This window comes from Lepisosteus platostomus, unplaced genomic scaffold, assembly GCF_059453375.1.
Source record: "Lepisosteus platostomus isolate fLepPlt1 unplaced genomic scaffold, fLepPlt1.hap1 Scaffold_103_H1, whole genome shotgun sequence".
In the NCBI taxonomy this organism is placed as follows: domain Eukaryota; kingdom Metazoa; phylum Chordata; class Actinopteri; order Semionotiformes; family Lepisosteidae; genus Lepisosteus; species Lepisosteus platostomus.
Genome location: NW_028291484.1, coordinates 96,418 through 116,304, shown reverse-complemented (window position 1 = coordinate 116,304; position 19,887 = coordinate 96,418). Strand labels below are relative to the sequence as shown.

The 19,887-nt window shown below is 45.1% G+C and overlaps 2 non-coding genes across 2 annotated transcripts; one reads left to right on the top strand and one right to left on the bottom strand.

Moving 5' to 3' along the window:
* Positions 1 to 9,721: 9,721 nt before the first annotated feature.
* Positions 9,722 to 9,803, bottom strand: trnal-uag (transfer RNA leucine (anticodon UAG)). The gene has a single exon. It is a non-coding gene; the product is annotated as a tRNA-Leu (tRNA).
* Positions 9,804 to 17,072: 7,269 nt separating this feature from the next.
* On the top strand, positions 17,073 to 17,241 carry LOC148637965 (U1 spliceosomal RNA). The gene has a single exon (XR_015931132.1). It is a non-coding gene; the product is annotated as a U1 spliceosomal RNA (small nuclear RNA).
* Positions 17,242 to 19,887: the final 2,646 nt, after the last annotated feature.

The following is a 19,887-nucleotide window of genomic DNA, read 5'->3' as shown; positions in this document are numbered from 1 at the left end:
ATCTGCATTAGTGTTAGTTATAGTGTGTCTGTACCTAAGAGTGTATGTAGGTGTCTATGTGCGTATATAGTGTCTATTTGTGTATCTGTGAGTCTGTGAGTGTATATATGTGAGTGTGTGAGTGTCTGATTGTGTGTATAAATGCGTGATGTGTCTGTGAGTGTAAATGTGTGTGAGAGTTGTACTGGCGAGGCTTATTAATGAGGCAGAATTAAGTGTTTCTGAGCTTCCTAAATGAGGCCCCATTTCTCTGTTCATCTCTGTGGTGCAGCCACAGAGAAACTATTCATGCAGGCTGATTTAAGGTTTCTTAGGACAGCTCCCAAAGAGGGATGCACTTAGCTAAGCCTGGCTATCATGATCAATGGTCATCCATTGGTGCCTATCTGTCTAGGGAGTGCCAGTTGGACATCTGGACTGCATTCCTAAGTGTCAGGAGTAAGTGACTCATATCTCACCTTGATCAACCAATCAGGGACTGGTAGGGCCGAGTAACCCATGTGGGACTCTGATGCCCATGGAACTTTCAGCCAATCAATGAGCTGAAGTTCCTCCAGGTAAAAACAGGCAACACAGAAAGCCTGTGAGATTCAGATTCAGTAAGATTCAGTAAGATTCTGGAGAGGATTCTGTGGACTGTTCTAAAGGGAATTCAAAAGAGAATTCCAGGGCAGGACGGCCCAGGAGCAGAAGGCTCCCAAGGGCAGGACATTCTCGCAGCGCACCTCCTGACCATCCTGAGACTCAGCCCGGACAACCACGGAACGGCCGGTGTGTCCGAGTGCCAGAACTTTTCTTTGTTCTAAGAGTCTAGAGTGGAGGTTGCCAGAGAGTAACCAGCAGCAGGCCTCGTGAACAGGTCGGAACTGTGGACAGCTGAATCACTATTCAGAACTAGCTCTTCATCAGGAACAAACCGGTCCTCTTCCTGACTTGCTGGGACCCACAGTCATCTTTTCTCCTGTGCACAAACTTTGCTAGTTAAAGCCAACAGTGAGCATCAGCAGCGCACCGTCGCAAGCCGCACAGCACAGCCTGGCACGCAGCCAGAGAGCGCGGATTGGACAGCAACAGCCTGCAACTATTTCTTTGTGCCCGCAGGAGATCTGAATCCCCAAAGATTGGATGAGTATTCAACTTCACTGCATTACAGCTCGAGAATTCAATTGTTATCCCAACCAGTTGATATCAATTTAATTCCTAAGAGTTATGTACTTGTTTTGAGTATCTAATGTAGAAGTTATAACCAAGTTCATTTATGAAACGATCTTAATGAATGATATACTGAACGTATGTCCTCTTGATATGTGTAACTCTTTGTAACTGATTGAATATATACCTTTTGTATTCTGATAACCCTCTCGATAAGATCTGTTAGGTTTACATGCATATTCTATGTATTAATAAATGTATCCTCGTGTATTAGTACCTGTGTGTGTGCGTTGTTTGAGTTATGTCGCATGGTTGGATTCTAAAGCCATCAAAAGAATCAACTTTGTGATTTACTGCTACAATTAATAATTGTCTCAGTAAATGCCCAAACCCTACAGAACTGGTGCCTTCAGAGAGCCACTATGATTACATATTTGGCGTCCCTGAGCCGGTTTTCCTACAGAGTGTAGGTGTACCGTATATCTGTCAGTGTGTGTGAATGTGTGTGTAGGTGGGCTTGGGTTCCACTGATGTGTCTGACAGAAGTGACCAATCAACAGGTGTTGAGTTCCAGAGCCGCTTGCACATAAAAACACTTTCTAGAGTCCAGGCCAACTTCCAGAGAGCTGTGAGTTCTCTGTTTTTATCAGTATTAGTAATAATGACAGAAGTCATTCCCACGCAAATGATTATTAACCAAGACAGACATCAGAAAATATCGCCTTTGCAATGATGTCACTCCTCTTCTTCATGAATTTTCTTTAATGACAGGACATTTCTCTATCTGAGTGCCTGCTGCAAATAGTGTGACTAGCCATTTCTCTCCAATATTTTCTAGTTCAGTTATTTATCGCATATGAAATATTATTCTCATTAAGAATATTTTACCTGCAAAGTCACAGTGAAACTACTACGGCGAATGAACGTTTTATGGGTGGAAAACGTTCAAAAGACTTAATGTTCCAGGGAAGGTTTGAACACACAACCTCATTATAACTCCACTGTGCACAGCTACATGCATACCACACACTGACCAACTGTGCCACTGGATCTCTGTAAGGCAGGCTCCTACACCAATTGTAAAACTGGCACAAACGTAGGGCAAAACACTGGGTTTTGGCTGTGGATACATCTCCACATGGGTGAAAGGGACAGTAAAATAGTAAGGTAAATAAAAGATACTGAAATATACAGTATGTGCTCACTGTAATGTAGGAAGAGGTGGTCAACAAGCAAAACAGCTTTGTGGATAATGTGAAGTGACATTGTTTTGTGTCAATTAGCCCACGAATTGTGCTTCATGTGCCTTAAGCTGTGCAATTTGTATGGATGTTGAATGAGATTGGTTTCTTCACAAGCCCAGTCAATTGCCAGAGGAGAGCTTGCCGACACACACCTTCATGAAGACTCTCTTTAAGATGATTACACCTTTCATTGTCAAGTCGCCTCCTTTGCATACAATAGTAGCACCAACACTAAGAGAAAGGATGAGAAATGGCATTTATCAAATGATTGCAGTGTTTGTTTGACTGAGGATCCTTGTGTGCTGAACTGGCCTCTGGAGAAGTGTAGTGCAGTAAAGGAGAAGATTTGTGTCACTCAAGGCTGTAACGGAACAGAACAATACAATTACAATACTTTTATGAGAGTAAATAATACTGGTGCATCACAGTTCTTATAATGGTGAAAACAGGAGCAACTTCTCTACAGTTTTGACTGAAGTATTTAAACGGCAAGAAATAATATCACTATGCAATTAATTAATGCAATTGAGCTCCTCTAAATGTTCTAGTCTGATGAAACAATGTATAGAATTAGGTGACAATATCAGAATTCATTCAAATACACAAGATTAATTTTCAGCAGCAAAAATACGCTCGAAAATATTTTACAAGAAAGAAACCTTACATTCACCTAAATCAACATTCACCCTCTACATTAGTAGAGAACAGTAGGACAGTTAGTTAGTGTCACTGGACACTCTGTCACAGAGGCTGATCTCTTCAGACTTCAATGAGTCTTCCAACTTGTCATAGCTGTTGAAGAAGCACCTGTTGAATCTCAACCGAGATTTCCTGAGAAATCATTCAGCGACCGATTCCTCCCTCTGGACTCTGCACTGAGCTGAAAGCTGCGCGAATTCCTCGCTGTATGTCCTGTACTGTTACATGCGCTCTTGTGTAGATTATCTACTTGGAGAAATGTGACAAGAACACATCGAACTTTTTCCATATGTGAAGGAAAATGCTAAAGAGCCTGAAAACTTTGAACATTTAAGTTTGCGTGCTTTATATACTGTATATTCTTTACTATACTTTACTTTACATACTTGGGGTGGAGCAGTGGCTCTGTGGCTAAGGATCTGCACCTGTGGTTGGAAGGTTGCTCGTTCAAATCCCTTTGCCAGCAGAGGAATCCTACTCCACTGGGCTCCTGAGCAAGGCCCTAAACCCCAACTGCTCCAGGGCACAATACAATTGCAGATCCTGTACTCTGACCCCAGGCTCTCTCCTTATCTGTGTGTCTCATGGAGAGCAAGCTGGGGTATGCAAGAAGATCATTCCTAATGCAATAAATTGTAAAGGGTTAATAAAGTGATGTTATTATTATTATTCCTTACAGCAGAGCAAACAAATTGTTACAAAAAACACCAGCTAATGTCCACCAGCGGAATTAACAATAATATACTGTAAAGTGCTGTTACTTGGGAGTGTTAATCTACAGATAAATTAAACAAATGGCATTTATAGCTCTAAAGAGGTTGACATAGACGTCTGTAACAGATCTTTTCAGTTCATTGCTGTTCCTCTGACTTGGTGAGCCTTTGGAATTTTAAAAGTGTTTTGCTTGCCTCTCATGTGGTCTGTGTACCAGTCCATTAAGAGCCGCACTATCACTGTGTCATGTGTGGTCCTACAGAACTACACAGCTATCTACTGGAGTCGTCTTCTGTCCATTGCAGTTGAAAACAGATTTAATACGGAGCTGCGCAGAAATTTCTGCGGCAAATATCGCTGCAGAACTAGCCCTTTCACAACAATGAAGAGAAAAAGAAATACCACAGGGTCGCCCATAAAAGGGAAAAATAGAAATCAATTGTTCAAACAATTACAAAACTTGTCCTCTTACAGTGGTCTCATGTTATTTTTCTTGCCATAAGAACAGTGGGATTGTTCAACTGTATTGTTCCCCAAATGGTTGAATAATAATAATAATGATAATAATAGTGGTGGTAGCTGATCGTTCTTGTCCGTGGCCGAGTGACCTGTGTGAATACAGTATGTTGATTTATTCTCCACAAGGCATCGCTTTAGCAATTCAAAGAGCGTGGGTTTTAACCCATTCAGTGCTTATTTCAACTAATGCTATGTTCCTTTTTCTAGGTCTTCAAATAGTTTACAATGTAGAGGTATCTTTAGTAATAAGAAAAAAGCTGCACCACGGAGATCCATCTCACAAAAGCAGATTTCTTAAAGTGCACTTATGAGCTGTAGAACCTGAAGGAGTTCTCTCTCCTGGATATTAAACATGCAGATAATGAAATCAGTGATTTATGATTTCTGCAACCTTCCAATAAATACATCTAAGACATGTAACAAGCCCATTGTGCAGCTCTAGTGGTACAGTTGGTCAGTGCATCGTACTTATATAGCAGTACATACTGAAGTCATGCTGAGGTTGTGAGTTCAAGCCTGTGGCAGTTTTGCCTGTGATTTCAGCTGTGATTTCAGCTGCAGAAACTTTCTGTTGGATTTAGGTTGGTTCCACGACTTTTTCCACTCGATGGAGCTTTATTAATGCAGGCACACCTGCTTCCTCAGCATTTTATTTTATCGCTGCTCACAAACCAACATACTGCAGACACCTCTGATACTGTCACTGCTTGTGGGCCACGTGTTCCTGCTGTCAGCCTGCTATACCATGCTCATGCGTGTCTAGAAACATTACTGCTCTAGTACAAGAGTGAAAGACTAAACGAAATTGCACCCACTTTGAGAAAATCACGTTTGACAAACCATAGGATGACAAGAATGGGATTCTTTGGTTGTTTGAGTACATAAATCAAAGACACTGCGTTCAGCATATTCACATCAGGCACTCGGACAGAGATAAACCCAGAGAAAATCTTCTCACATTTTAATCTGTAACTGCAGGATTCAACAAATTAATTTGTTAATTATCTCAACTTCACTTACAATTTTTAAACAATTTACAAAGCCCACAGTGGATGACATTTGGTTCTGGCACACATCAGTTGCTTGGATTATCATTGTAATATTTAATTTGCTTTCCCGTCACACCACTTTTATTAATAATGAAGTTTATCAATACACGTTTGTTTAAAACATGTCATTTATTATTGATACAGTTTAATTCTGTCTTTATTAGGAGCTGTATCACAGCTAATGCATGTAAAGCTTTAAGTACGTGATAGTGTGAGTTCAGTTATCCCAGGGTGTGAGGAGAACTGAAATTTAGTAAATACATATTTTAATAGAGTGTAAATCTTCAAAGTGTTCTGTCACTTCAAAAGCAAATTACAGGAGCAGGGATTGAACCCACATAGACATTTGCTTATTGAGCTTAAGTCCAACACCTTAACCACTCAGCCATCCCTAAAAACAATTCCAGCGCTCTGTTACACAGTTCATTGAATATATTTGTTCATTGAATATATTAATTTAATATATTTGTTATATTTTTTAATGTAATGGGACTGTACACTGGTGGTTCCCAGGGGAAAACAGGGTTATTGAGCCATTGGGTATTCTGAGAATAAATTGGGTGGGTGAATGTAACCGTGTGGTAAAGTAAAACAGTCTTCTTAGATGAAGCGCTACAGATGCAGCCCCTGAAAGTGTATAAGACTTACATTTATAGTACTGCTGACACAAATGGAGCCTCTACATCAGACCGAAATAGCGATGTGTTCGCTTAGTTGTGCGTAGGATCTCCTCATGAATCTGTCTCATTCATCAGTGGAAATAGAAGCCGTCACTGTAAACTCGGACGTGATGTTCCGCAGATGTACAGTGTGCCTTTCCTCTTGTTGTATTTAAGAGTACTCACTGTGTGAGCTCCTCACTGCGTTTCCTTTTCTTTTCCTGTGATTATCTACGTGGAGTGTTGTGACAAAATAGTCTTGAACATTTTCGGTTTGTGAAAGGAAACACTAAAGAAAATACAAGTGATTAACTTTTAAAATATTGACAGTACAGCTAGAAGAGTGGAAGATAAAATACGATTTATAATTAAATTCACAATACACTTAAGGAAAACACAAACACCCGAAGAGGGACTTGAACCCTGGACCCTCAGATTAAAAGTCTGATGCTCTACCGACTGAGCTATCCGGGCTCTGGACAGTGAATGAGACTGTCGTGATCCTCACAAGTCACATGTCTCTTCTTGTGCCGAAGCGCAGTCATACAGTACCTGACCCGTCTGGAATGTCTACTGACAGACTTTATCCAGAAGCGACGGCACCACTCCCAGTAGAATGAGTGAGAAATACAGCATGACATGGGGAGGTAAGGGGCTCCCACAATTCATCTTTCCTCACATTACTGATTTTTTCAATAGCATTTTGACCTTTTTTCACTGTCAGATTTTTTCGCATTTAATAAGATCTTAAAATCAACAACATTAAGAACGAAAACAAATGGAACATTTTTTGGAACAACAATTAAAAAAAACGTTTCAATGCCTTGGTTCTATAAGTGTGCACACCCTTTATAAAGGGAGTTGTAACTATGCTGAAATTTAAAGAGCATTTCTGTAGAGAAAAAATCTACCTTGATGTTAAGCTCAGGGAGCCTGCCTTTTAGAAATTATATCTCTAAACACCTTGCGCAGCCTCCCGAGAGACTAACAAATATTGTTTTGAGAAATTGGCTAACACACCGGAAGGCACTAACGTTTCTCTTCGTTAAAGTATGTCAGTAACTGTTTAACCCAAAATGTTTGTAATTGAGAATTTGTTAAAATTCAATAAATAGTCTATCAGCAGCAAGAAATTATTATGAAAGTAAGGTTTTTTTATATCATAAACTGTAAGACACGAAGAGAGTTTACAGGTCGTATCCTTCGCTTTGTCTTTTAAATTAAGCATTCGGGATTCAAACCTGTGTTCGGACTGTTGTGTTTCTTGAATTTCTTGCAATCATCAAATGTCGTTGTTTGGTCCATCAGTTCTTTTCTCGGTTGTACAATGGAATTCGCGCAGTTTTCAGCTCAGTGTGGAGTCCAGAGGGAGGACTCGCTCACTGAATGATCTCTCAAGAAATCCCGGGTGAGATTCAAAAGGTGTCTTCTTCAACAGCCACGACACGTCTGAAGACTAATAAAATTAGTTCAAATCATTTGGTAGTTAACAGAACTAAATGCTTTAGAGGTACATTTAAAACAGCAGAGCAACACCATAGCACTTCGAGTGTGCCTGAGTTTAATTGTGTGAACTTGGCTCTCTATGAACATGAGCAAAGAAATATAAAGCACCTGGAGATGCCGGGACCTCATACATGCGAAGCATGTGCTCTGCCACTGAGATATATCCCCAACAGACTTATTAACGGAACTGAGATGTGCTGATGCTCTCTGAACACAATCCACCACTAACGAAGGATGCCTGCAGTTTCCCACTTTTGTGTTTCCTCTACTACAGAGTAAATTCATAAGAATGAAGAAATAAGGAAGGAAAAATAACCACATCGAAGCTTCCAGAGATTGGTTAAAATGAATCCGTTATTTTTATATCCAGTCACACGGGCGACGATGATTGATTTATCGACGGGGAGTGCTTTTTTACCTCCTCACTCGACTACCTTGATTAAACTACGCATAGAACAACAGCAGTAGTGATGATTTTCATGGACCGACTTGTTTTGTACAACTCGAGTGATAAAGTCCTGTCTGCAAATATTGTAGAAGAACGAAAAAGGGCGAAACAACGCTCCAACCACAGGAATGGTAACAGGAAGGATCATGTTATTTAATATGTCCTTTGGAGATGCCTTGTCAACGCACACAGGCATTGAGCTGGACAAATAATTGATAGTGGTGTTCGTAAACAATCATGAAACATGTTATTTCTAAACCAGGAAGAAAGGAGCAGACTAAAACTTTAAGAGACAGAAACAACACCTTATCACAGCTAACATTAATTACAATGACATCACAATAAAAGAGCGGAGCCTTGAGTGAATCAAATTAGTTTTCATTGGACGTCTGTCTCTTCATAACTTTGTAGGTGAGAGGGAGGATTGCGGAAATGTGCCGGTGTTTCTCAGAAGTGCGTTGGTGGTATAGGTGCCTTCTAAATAATCGAGTCGGGTTTGAATCCCGGTAAGTGCATCCCCAAATCTTTTCAAGAAAATCTGTGATCCGGTAACATATCTTTTGAAACTAGCATTCAAGGTAGGATACGTGTTCTTAAATGCCAAAAAACTCTATAAGGAAAAAGCAGATCTCTGTACACAAGACGGCAGTGCGATCTTAGAATTCCTGTGTTGTTGACGGATTCAGACTCCTTCTCAGAGGTTTTTGCTCGCCAAATAACTTTGCAGCTGAGGAAGAGCACCCTGAAAAATACTAAACACAACCAGCGAGCGTGTTGGTTGCTCTTGCTCTTAATGCAAGAGCTGTTTTTTTAATAATTATTAACCAAAAACAGCAGCACAGGTAGGTCGCATTTGTGATTATGTCACTTCTCTGCTTCAGCAAGGTCAATAAAAGACTCTGAAAGTAGTAAAGCAAAACTGAACTCAAAATCATATTAGAAATTCTGAGCGATATATCCATACAGGTAATCCAATAAGAATGTTGAAATATTTGAATATCATCTCTCTATATATTTCGCTGCTTTTTACCAGGAGTAAAACTATTGGATTGAAGGAATGCTAACCGCTGGGTTAAAATGTATAGTTGTTATTTGGAGAAATCTGTAAACTCGTGATCTTATATGTTTTAAAAGACAGCACAGGAAAAAACGACAGTGCTGATTATTTTCCAGAGACGGAGCACTGATGACCTATCCGAGCTGATTGATAAAGCCCACCCAGTGGATACTCTAGCAGAACGTCAAAGAACATTCACCCCTGTATCCAAAGAAACCACAGGAACAACATCAGGAAGCACAATCAATTCCCCTTTTAATTTTTTCCTGTAAGGTATGCTATGTGAATTCATGAAGTTAATCCTCTGATCTCTTTTGAGCACGAACAAAGTATTTCTGATGGAGCGCTATGTTCAAAGATAAGCTATTACCCCTGCCAACGATTCGGTGTGAAGAATTAAGAGTTTCACAGACAAAAGCAGCTCACCACCACAGCCAATATTAAATATACTTGCCGGTACACTATCATGTGTACTGCCTCAAAAGTGATCTCGGCAGACGTTGTTCCCTACATAAAGCTGAACGTGGCAAAGAGAATTTCTGTTGAGAAAACAAAATATTTTTTCTGCCTTGATGTTAAGCCTCTCTTTTAGAAAGTCTATCTCTAAACACCTCCTGCAGCCTAACAAAAAGCGCTTTTACTGATCGTATTGCAGGTCTTAAAACACTAACATTTGGCAGCGGTGGGATTCAAACCCACGCCCCCAGAGAGACTGGAGCCTAAATCCAGCGCCTTAGACCGCTCGGCCACGCTACCTTCCTCCATATCTATCTTCCTCACATTGCTAGCTTGGAAAATGCCGGGGGCTTCAGCTCTTGTCGTTGGATCTAATGATATCATGACATGTGGAAGTGACTGCACCTTCATCTTCCGAGATGCTTTTAATAGCACAAATGCTACTTTCACTGGCACAAACAGCAATAACGAAAGAGGTGGGTTTCATCCTTTGTGCTGTTTGTAGGGGCGCAACTCTATGTCGATCTACTGACTTGAAGAGCAAAAATCAAAATCCTCTGCTATTACTGTTGCTTTTTTCATAGTTTCTTTAAATCCTTCATTTGAACATAGATTTTGAAGGATATTGATGATAATACCACATAAATTGTGGTTTTCTTGTGATCGCCAATTTTTTTTTCAAATACCAGCCTTTTTTACAGTTCCTTGCGTGTTTCACAAGGTATAATAGCCCCCCTCGCATCCCCAGCTAACATATTTTAAAATTACAATAGATTATACAGCATGCATGTTGACATTTATATTAAAATTAAAGTAAATATACCAGAATACATACAGTGCTAACCCAATAATTCTTGTCAGGTTCTCCAACAAATCTGCGTTGTTATTTTAACATGTTTCAGCTGAGGGTGCAACAAGAGTATAAATGAATTTTCCCACCAGCCGTTCAAAGACCAAATTCCATGAGTGAACATTATTTTCTCAGAAGTTGCCGGCATTGGACTTTGCCGGTGGTAATGAATTATGTCCACAACTGTTGTAGTAGTTCCTTCTTGAAATTCGACACGTGCAAAGCACTCGTAATATCATAGGTGTTAAAGTTCGCTGAGTCTATTCGAGTCATGGTGTGTATCCCTGCCTATCATTGGGAGACGGGTAGCTTTTTTACACTCAGATTCCAATCTTTAATGCTTTGTGTGAGAGCTTACATAACTTTCATTTTCTCACATTTTCTGACGACTGTTCCAAAGGGGCACCCTGTCAATTCCGAATACTTTTCAAAAATCTGCCTGCATGTTTGATTATTGTCATTTCATTTAGAAAAAGTTCAATATTGATCATAACTAAAGAAAATAATGATCACGAACAAAAAAGCGTCGTGTCGTCGGCGTACTGGGAGATCTTCAGGCTTCCCCCCGCGCCTCCCGGTATCTCCAGGGTCCCGTCTCACCATCTCTGCTAAGGGTTCTTGAAGAGCAGGGAGATGATACCCTCCCTCATGGTGTCTCCGAGTTTCCCCCGGCGGAAGATCTCCTGCGCCACTTCCACCTGATCTGCCGCCAGGGTGTCCCAGAAGCAGGTGTAGAATTCCTTGGGGAGTCCGTCCGGCCCTGGCACCTTGCCATTCTCCATGGACAAGAGCGCCGCCTTCAGCTCCTCGGCCGTGATCGGACCCTCCAAGTCCTCCCTCACCTCCTCCGGTACTCGTGCCGTCAGCCCCTCCAGAAAAGCATCGCCTGCCTCCACCTCCGTCTGCTTTTCTGAAAAGAGCTCCGTGTAGAAAGCGGTGGCCGCTTCTACCTTGTCGCTCTCGTCCAGCACTTCCTCTCCATCTCCCCGTCTCAGGCCGTGGATCACCCTCTTTTTCTGGGCTCCTCGGACCTGATTGAGTTTGCGGAGCCTCTCCTTCAGGTCCCGTGCCCGGGCTGAATTGAAGGCTCCTCCCCCGTTAGCCGAGCTGTACTCCTCCTCTAGTTGTCTCTGGAGTCGTGCAGCTTCCTTCCTCTCCCTGGCCGCCTTCCGTCTGCAGTACGTCTGCGCCAGGGTTCGGGTCCTGTCTTTCACCGACTCCCACCATTCCACCATGGAGCTGTAGCCATCTCTGAGATCGACCCAGCTCGCGTAGTCTTTACGGAACAGTGCCTTGAAGTCGTCTTCCTCCAGTATCTCCCGGTTCAGCTTTCAGTATCCACGACCGAATGGCGGCAGGTTGGTGTTAGCCACCACCATCAAGCGCTCGTGGTTGGAATACCACTCCGGGGACACCGTCGCCGACTCCAGGGAGCAGGTTGTGTGCAGAAAGATGTAGTCCAGGCGGCTGCACACTCCCCGGGAGTTTTTCCATGTCGTTCCGGCGTCGTTAGGGCGGCACCGTCTGAAACCGTCTACCAGGGAGAACTGTTTGAGTAGCGACTCCAGCTCTGCCGAGCTAGCATCGCTCCCCTTCTCCCGGTCGACGTTGAAGTCCCCGCCGAGCACCACCTGTCTGTTAGTGGTGCAGCAGCTGGCCAGGTCAGCAAACACTTCCTTCCGGATAGAGGGTTCCGTCGGAGCATAGACGTTAATCGCTCTCAACTTCTGCCCCCTCCAGTCGATGTCTGCGACCAGGATCCGGCCCTGCACCACCGAGAAGGAGGAAACCAGCGCCATCTCTGGGTTTCCGAGGAGGACTCCCACTCTGGAAGAGTGGACCCCTCCTACGCTCCAGCATGATTCTCCCTTCGTCCATTCCCTGGTGAATGTCAGCTTGTCGCTTTCATCCTTCAGGTGGACCTCCTGTAAGAAACAAACTGAGAAAGGCTTTGAGGCCAGATCATGAAAGACTCCCCGTCTTTTCACCGGGTCTCTCAGCTCTCTCACGTTAGTTGTTAGGAAGGTTAGTTTCACAGTCATGATTAAACAAGTGAAAGTTGAACCTCCTCTCTTTGTGCTTACAGTGGAAAACTTGGGAGTCTACATCTGGGCACTGTTTAGCCTAGATGTAACTCCTCTCATTCGGGTCCTGGGGGGAATATGCTGGGCTCCCTCCAGGTCTCGCTGGGGACTGAAAGGTAAACATGCTGGACAGGTCCAGCCCTACCATCAGTCCCGGCTCCAGGGCGGCTTCAAAATAATCCTCGTCTTCCTTGAGGATACTCTCCACCACCGCTTCGGGAAGGCTTTTTTCTTCCCTTTCTCCAGGAGTTTCGGGGACCTCCAGTTGCTCCTGGGCCTTGGGGGAGGGGGGCTCCACTTCCTGGGCTGCTTCCTCCTGTCGTCTTTGGGCCTCGGTGGGGAGGGTTTCCATTTCCTGGGCTGCCTCCTCCGGTTGTTCCTGGGCCTCGGGGGAAGAAAGTTCAGTTTCCTCTAGGACTAGGAAACGGTTCTCCCTTACCACTCTTTTCTTTTGTCCTTCCGAAGGTGGATCCGCCCTGCATCTCTTCTCCCGCTTTCTCTTTCCCTTCTTGCTGGGAGTTATTAGGGCCCTTTCTCCGGTCAGCCATTTTGTCCATCGTCCTGGCAGCCATCTTGTGGCAGTGGTGCGGCTGGGGTTGTGGCCTCTGCAGTTTCGGTTCTCTGCGGGGGCGGTGGGGGTTCTTTGTTCTCACCTCTCTCCCTTTGTCTTGAGACAAGCCGGCCGGCTTCCACCACCTGCGCAAACGAAGGTTTGTTTACCTTGCATTGGTGAAGGGGGTGTCCCTCGGCGCCGCATCCGTCGCACTTTTTGGCTGCCCGGCAGGTTTTTGCCAGGTGCCCCTCTTTGTTACAGTTGTGACATCTGACGATGTCACACGTGTTCTTCTTGTGGCATCCTGGGGTAGTAAAGGTACCCCCTGTCGGCTCCGATGTTGAAGCGGGCCGAGGGGTGCTGGAAACTGTCGACGCCCTCTGGGTCCTCTTTCAGGAGGACTCGGTACTGGCGTTTGCCGTAGCAGACGCCGCAACTGTCCCTGATCTCCGTCGGTTTGCCCACCACAGTTACATACCTCCCTAGGTACGCTGTTACCAGTTCCATTGGTTCGTAGGGGTTGTATGTGAGGACTATGATGGTCCTCTGGTTTGTCTTCCTCATAGGCTCCGGCCTGAAATCAGAGAAACCGGGGTGCTTACCATTTTCTCTGATCATTTTCGTTGCCTTTTCATATGAGGCGTCTGTGGCCATGTAGGCCTCCATGTATCTCTCTGCCTTGTTGTCTTGCAGGCAGTAGAGATCTCCGGCCACCAACTGCAGGATCCCTCTCAGGAAGGTCATGAAAAAGGATTTCGCAGTTGGCATCGTCTCTGTTTTCTTGGTCCAGTGGAACCGGATCAGTGTCTTCTTGTCTGCCGTCTGTCCTGTGGAGAGGAGGCACAGGAGGAGAGAGAGAGAGGGAGCGGATAGTGCTTCCGAGTCTCGAGGAAGAAAGTAAGCACTGCGGGCAGGCCACGAGTACCTACTCCCAGCCAAGAGGCCAAGGAGGCGGAACAAGAGAAAGGGGGAGGGGAGAGGAGAGAGCAGACAGAGAGAACGTTGCTGCCGGATCCCACCCAGCTCAGCTGCTGCTTGGCCTTAACCCCCTAGGCTCAACCTAGGGCGATACCAGCTCAAGCACTCTTCGATCGCCTTCTAGAACTTTGGAAAGACAAGAACTGCGGGCATGCCACTTGAACTTGATCTTAGCCAAAAGGCCGATAAAATTGGATTCCAGCTCACTGGCCCTGCAAAACTTAGTTCAAGACTTTAAACTCTCAGACACATATAGATGTATATGTCCCACAACAGCAGGATATACATGGTCAGGGAGGAATAGTAGCTCCAGAATTGACTATTGCTTTGTCTCAGAGAGCGTGAAAGTTGTTGGGGTCACTCTTCAGCCTGTCTTCTTCTCAGATCACCAAGCTTTAGGGTGTAGAGTGGAACTCCAGGGCGGGACTGTCTTTGGCCCAGGCCTCTGGAAACTCAACACAAAGCTGCTAGAGAACGAGGGGGTAGTATCCCGCTACAAGGAGAAACTATCACAGTGGCTGTCCTTGCAGTGTCTGTATGGGTCAGTAGGAGAGTGGTGGGAGGAGGTGAAGGTGAGGACAAGGGCCTTTTTCATGGCTGAGGGAAGGAAGGCTTCCAGACGGAGAGGAGTGTTAGCCGGGAAACAGAGGCAGCTGCAGCGTCTCTACACGATGCTGCACAGTGGCTTCAATGTGCTCGAGGATATCACCCTTTTAAAAACGGACATCTGGAGCATAGCGGAAGAAAGTAGTCGAGGAGTGCTGTTAAGAAGCTGAGTGCAGTTCTTGGAAGAAAATGAGAAGTGTACTCGCTTCTTTTTCAGGAAAGTGGTAGGCTCCAAGTCTGTCCTGGAAAGTGTAGTTGATGAGGAGGGACGAGAGAGAACAGAGCCGAGTGCTATCCTCTCCTGCACCGAGGCCTTCTACTCAAGACTGTACAGAGGTAAAGGATAAAGAAATTCATTTTTTTACCTCAAAGCTAGAAAACGTTTTGAGTGAAGAAGATAGGGAAGTACTTGAGAGGGATTTGACAGTAGAAGAGCTGAGACAGGCTATGGAGAGCTAACAGAAGGGGAAAACTCCGGGTGCTGACGGGCTCCCTAAATAATTTTACTGCACCTTTTGGGATCTGCTTCAGGATCCGCTACTGCTCCTTTTCGAGGAAAGCTATAAGACAGAATTGCTGCCTGACTCCTTAAGAAAAGGCACTATCTCTCTCTTGTTTAAGAAAGGAGCAAAGAATGACATAAAGAACTGGAGACCCCTCAGCCTGTTAGGCGTGGACACTAAGATCCTGTCCAAAGCCCTTTTCCTGTGCCTACAAAATGTAGTGACCTCACTGTTAGGGAAAGAACAGACTTGTGGGATAGCAGGATGCCTGATGAGCGACAACCTGGCCTTGTTGAGGGATGTCTGTCTGTACTCAGAGGACCGCTCCCTCCCTCTGTGCATTTTAGGTGTAGACCTAGAAAAGGCCTTTGACCGCCTAAACCGGCAGTACTTAACATCGGTACTTGAGCACATGAAGTTTGGCCCCATCATGAGAAAGTGGATTAACCTGCTGTACCAGTGCCTGGAAGTGGGGGAGGAGAGGTAAAGTCATCTCTATGCATGGATGACGTCACCCTGCTCCTCTCTGACAATGCCTCAATTAGCAGAGCTCTGCAGTGCTGTGATCGTTTCTCTTTGGCATCCTCTGCAAACATTAACAAATCTAAGAGTGAGATTTTTTATCAGAACTGGAGGGAGCCAAAAGAAGGAAATGACCTCAGGCTGCAAGAGAAGAGAATTAAGGTCCTGGGGGTGTATTTTGGAGAAGAGATGGGAACAGTAAATTGGCAGAACAAATTGCCAATCTTAAACAAAAAACTGATGCAATGGAAGGACCGAGACCTCACCATGACAGGGAAGGTGCTGGTTATCAAAGCTGAGCTCTTGCCTGTCTTGAATTTTCTGGCTTCTACCTTCCCAATCCCACACTGTGTTGCAGCGGTGCTGAGGAGATTGATGTTTCAATTTCTATGGGGTGGGAAGCAGGAAAGACTCAGAAGGGAAATAATGTACAGGCCGCTACCCTCAGGGGGGACGTCTGTCCCAGATATTGCTACGAAGCTGCTGTGCATTTTCCTGGCCTCTGTGCTGAGAGGCTTTGCAACAGCACCTGCAGCGCGTACGTGGACTTATTTTTCCAGGCTCTGGGTAGGTAGGGAGATGTTCAGAGTGTGGGGTGTCAGACCCAAGCTGGACGTCCCACTCTCTGACACATGCCCTGCAATTTATGGGACAGTTAAAAGTTTTCTAACATCTCACCCAATTGACCATGTTCCCCTCCGAGATGTCAGCGTCCAAAAACTGGAAGATTTCGTTGCACCCCAGAACAATAGGCAGACCCCTGTGGGCATTTTAACATCAGCCCAAACAAGGAAGGTGTGGAAAGTTTCTGTGCAACATTCACAGAGATTTAGCCTGGAGTGTCATCCACCAGTGCTTACCGGTACGAACTTTCTTGTACCGTAGGGGCCTCACCCCCAGCCCTCGCTGCGTTAGGGTGGGCTGCGGCGAGGAGGAGACTGTGACCCATCTTCTGTGGTCCTGCTTTTTTGCTAAGGCCTTCTGGGCACAGTTTGAAGATTGGTTGCAAGCTCTCTCGCCCCAATTTACCCTGACCGCTGCTTTCGTCATATACGGCATCTCTCCTGTCAAACTTCCTCCTGACGTTTTTGACAGGATCTGGGCCATGGTGAACAGTGGGAAAGATGCCCTGTGGAGAGTGAGGAACATGGGGCTGTTCAAAGGCATCGAGGTCCCAGTCAAGGCAGCAGGTAGCCTGGCCCTGTTCATCACCCGAGAGAAATATTACCTCAGAGATCTGTGGAGAGAAGGGAGGGAGGAAGCACAAAATCTGTGGGAAATAGAGAGCATAGGTCAATATCTCAAGAAACTGTGAAAAACATTATCATGTTTAAGTAAAGAATGTGATTTGCACCAGAAAAAAATAAATTGTTGCTATGTAACTGGTACCGTGTCAAAATGTAATGAGATGTGATCATATATACTGTTTTAAGTATGTATATTAATGTAAAGCTTTCTGATTTGTGATGTCCTGTATTTTTTTGTGAAAAGAAAATAAAGTTCTTCAAAATCGAATCGATTCACCCAGGGCGAGGCTCGGCCATTGCACTCCGGCTGTGCTGAACCCTGCGAATTCCCCAAATGTGGGAATCTCGACTGCATAATTTCTAGTAGTGGGGGACTGCGTTCGCGCTCTCCCCTGATGTGCTTGGTCCAATATCAGATACGGAAGAGTTGCCACCAACACCACGACACCACGAGCTGCGATAGGATCCCAGTTCGAAAGGAGTCGATGCCACTGCTGGTTCCCCGTTTCTTTTAGTTAGAGATCCGGAGAAGCATTTCAAGCTGGTTACACTACTCCTTCCGGACATTCATTCCCTTTTCAAAGTCAGTCGTTTTGCTGTAGTCTGCATTATTTAGGCTGATTATCGAGTTTAGCCTTTATCTTGGTCCTTCCATTGCATCAGTTTTTTGTTTAAGATTGGCAATTTGTTCTGCCAATTTACTGTTCCCATCTCTTCTCCAAAATACACCCCCAGGACCTTAATTCTCTTCTCTTGCAGCCTGAGGTCATGTCCTTCTTTTGGCTCCCTCCAGTTCTGATAAAAAATCTCACTCTTAGATTTGTTAATGTTTGCAGAGGATGCCAAAGAGAAACGATCACAGCACTGCAGAGCTCTGCTAATTGAGGCATTGTCAGAGAGGAGCAGGGTGACGTCATCCATGCATAGAGATGACTTTACCTCTCCTCCCCCACTTCCAGGCACTGGTACAGCAGGTTAATCCACTTTCTCATGATGGGGCCAAACTTCATGTGCTCAAGAACCGATGTTAAGTACTGCCGGTTTAGGCGGTCAAAGGCCTTTTCTAGGACTACACCTAAAATGCACAGAGGGAGGGAGCGATCCTCTGAGTACAGACAGACATCCCTCAACAAGGCCAGGTTATCGCTCATCAGGCGTCCTGCTATCCCACAAGTCTGTTCTTTCCTTACCAGTGAGGCCACTACATTTTGTAGGCACAGGAAAAGGGCTTTGGACAGGATCTTAGTGTCCACGCCTAACAGGCTGAGGGGTCTCCAGTTCTTTATGTCATTCTTTGTTCTTTTCTTAAACAAGAGAGAGATAGTGCCTTCTCTTAAGGAGTCAGGCAGCAATTCTGTCTTATAGCTTTCCTCGAATAGGAGCAGTAGCGGATCCTGAAGCAGATCCCAAAAGGTGCAGTAAAATTCTTTAGGGAGCCCGTCAGCACCCGGAGTTTTCCCCTTCTGTAAGCTCTCCATAGCCTGTCTCAGCTCTTCTACTGTCAAATCCCTCTCAAGTACTTCCCTATCTTCTTCACTCAAAACGTTTTCTAGCTTTGAGGTAAAAAAAGAATTTCTTCATCCTTTACCTCTGTAGAGCTGTACAGTCTTGAGTAGAAGGCCTCGGTGCAGGAGAGGATAGCACTCGGCTCTGTTCTCTCTCGTCCCTCCTCATCAATTACACTTTCCATGACAGACTTGGAGCCTACCACTTTCCTAAAAAGAAGCGAGTACACTTCTCATTATCTTCCAAGACATGCACTCTGCTTCTTAACAGCACTCCTCGACTACTTTCTTCGGCTATGCTCCGGATGTCCTTTTTTAAAAGGGTGATATCCTCGAGCACACTCGAGCTGCACTGTGCAGCATCGTGTAGAGACGCTGCAGCTGCCTCTGTTTCCTAGCTAGCACTCCTCTCCGTCTGGCAGCAGCCTTCCTTCCTTCAGCCATGAAAAAGGCCTTTGTCCTCACCTTCACCTTCTCCCACCACTCTCCTACTGAGCCGTACAGACACTGCAAGGACAGCCACTGTGATAGTTTCTCCTTGTAGCGGCATACTACCCCCTCGTTCTCTAGCAGCTTTGTGTTGAGTTTCCAGAGGCCTGGGCCAAAGACAGTTCCGCCCTGGAGTTCCACTGTACACCCTAAAGCCTGATGATCTGAGAAGAAGACAGGCTGAAGAGTGACCCCAACAACTTTCACTCTCTCTGAGACAAAGTAATAGTCAATTCTGGAGCTGCTATTCCTCCCTGACCATGTATATCCTGCTGTTGTGGGATATATACATCTATATGTGTCTGAGAGTTTAAAGTCTTGAACTAAGTTTTGCAGGGCCAGTGAGCTGGAATCCAATTTTATCAACCTTTTGGCTAAGATCAAGTTCAAGTGGCATGCCCGCAGTTCCTGTCTTTCCAAAGTTCTAGAAGGCGATCGAAGAGTGCTTGAGCTGGTATCGCCCTAGGTTGAGCCTAGGGGGTTAAGGCCAAGCAGCAACTGAGCTGGATGGGATCAGGCAGCAACGTTCTCTCTCTCTGCTCTCTCCTCTCCCCTCCCCCTTTCTCTTGCTCCTCCTCCTTGCCCTCTTGGCTGGGAGTAGGTTCTCGTGGCCTGCCCGCGGTGCTTGCTTTCTTCCTCGAGACTCGGAAGCGCTATCCACTCCCTCTCTCTCTCTCCTCCTGCGCCTGCACCTAGCTGGGCTTTGCCCACAAGGACAAAGGCCAGGGCTCCCTCGCTGCTCCTTTAGCAGCTAAACCCTCCTCTCCACAGGACCTTGCTCTCTCTCTTTCTCTCCTTTTCTCTTTTTTCTCCTTTCCAGATGGCAGACAAGAAGACACTGATCCGGTTCCACTGGACCAAGAAAACAGAGACGATGCCAACTGCGATATCCTTTTTCATTACCTTCCTGAGAGGGATCCTGCAGTTGGTGGCCGGAGATCTCTACTGCCTGCAAGACAACAAGGCAGAGAGATACATGGAGGCCTACATGGCCACGGACGCCTGATATGAAAAGGCAATGAAAATGATCAGAGAAAAAGGTAAGCA